The 1,678-nt window shown below is 39.5% G+C and overlaps 1 pseudogene; it reads left to right on the forward strand.

The window, feature by feature from the left end:
* The first annotated feature begins 600 nt into the window (after positions 1–600).
* LOC103212002 lies at positions 601–1,395 on the forward strand (annotated as a pseudogene).
* Positions 1,396–1,678: the final 283 nt, after the last annotated feature.

Genomic DNA, 1,678 nt, shown 5'->3' on the forward strand with positions numbered 1-1,678 from the left:
CAGAAAAGCTATTTCTAGGCGCTATGTATGAACTTTGGAAAAGATGGTCCTGAGTAAGTTTAAAGAATAGAAAATATTTTCCTTGAACTAAGTCCATGTACTTGTTGAGAAAATTGGCAGGAATATTTTTGTCTTTTGCATTTGATTGTGGGCTTAAATTTAAAAAAAAAAGAGAGAAAATATATATGGTTCATTTTCAAAAACAAAAGAAACACCTGTGGACTTAGGGCAATATTTTTAAAGGCCTGCAAACTATATTCTTTACAATTGCTTGTTAAAAGCAAAAGCACTATTTGTCCTCTATTTTTTTCCTTGACTTCATTCATTCTAATTACTGTCCTATATTATCACATGCAATATTTTTCTCTCTCTATGTGGATGCTCTCATTAACATTTCTATTTCATTCTGTTACATTATGAAAGGAAAATATTTAAATATAACGAAAAGTTATAACCAAGTCATTTACAATTAATGATCGGAAAAAACTACACTTCACTGAGAGTTCATCCTGCTGGGATTAGCAGACACCTTGGAACTTCAGATCATGCTCTTTGCTATTTTGTGTGATTTACACTCTTCCACTTTTGGGGAATGTGGAGATGATCCTGCTGATCAGGCTGATCCTCGACATCACACCCCCACATATATCTTCCTGGCCAATGTGTCCTTTGCGGATGTTTGCTACTCACCCACCATCACCCCAAAGATGCTGGTAGATTTAGTGTCTGACAAGAAAAATATCTCCTTCACTGGATGCTTCCTGAGGATGTATTTCTTTGTCGCCCTGGCAACAACTGAATGCATCTCCTTTGGGATAATGACCTATGACCGTTATGTGGCCATATGTAACCCACTCCTCTACTCCTTAATCGTGTCTAGGACAGTCTGCCTTAAAATGGTAGCTGGAGCTTTTACAGCAGGATTGCTGAACTCCATGGTTAACACAAGTTATATAAGAAGGTTACCATTCTGTGACTCCAATGTCATCCATCACTTCCTCTGTGACAACCCCCCTGTGTTTAAGCTCTCTTGTGCCGACATACTCCTGCATGAGAGCATCCTTCCCACTTCTGTTGGTGTGAACATGGTGGGAAGTCTGCTGGTCCTCCTCACAGCCTCCTGCTACATTCTCTTCTCCATCTTTTGAATGCATTCAGGGAGGGGAGGCGCAGAGCATTCTCAACCCGTGCCTCCCATTTGACCGCTGTAACTCTGTTCTATGCAACCTCCAGTGTATACTTATTTCAGACCAACATCTATCATCTCTGTGAATCAGGATGAATTGGCTTCTGTGTTTACACGGTAGTGATGCCCATGCTGAATTCTCTGATCTACAGCCTCAGGAAAAGGGAAGTAAAGAAGGCTTTATGGAATGTACTTACCAAAAAAAATAATCCCTTCATTTCTGTTATTAATTGATTCATTTTCTGAACCAATTAACATTGAAAAGCTAGTATCAAGCATACAGGTTTTTGTTAGAATATTTTCAAACTAAACACATTTTGTTATTACCTAAGTATATGTGTCAATCTAAGGATAAGGTTGGTTGTTGTTATTGTTGTTGTTAAGTGCCCTCGAGTCGTTTCTGACTCATAGCTACCCCATGCACAGCAGAACAAAACACTGCCCGATCACGCGCCAGCCCCACAATCCCTGCTATACTTGAGCCCATCATTG

This window comes from Orycteropus afer, unplaced genomic scaffold (genome assembly GCF_000298275.1).
Source record: "Orycteropus afer afer isolate SDZICR_OR568_19922 unplaced genomic scaffold, OryAfe1.0 scaffold00832, whole genome shotgun sequence".
In the NCBI taxonomy this organism is placed as follows: Eukaryota; Metazoa; Chordata; class Mammalia; order Tubulidentata; family Orycteropodidae; genus Orycteropus; species Orycteropus afer.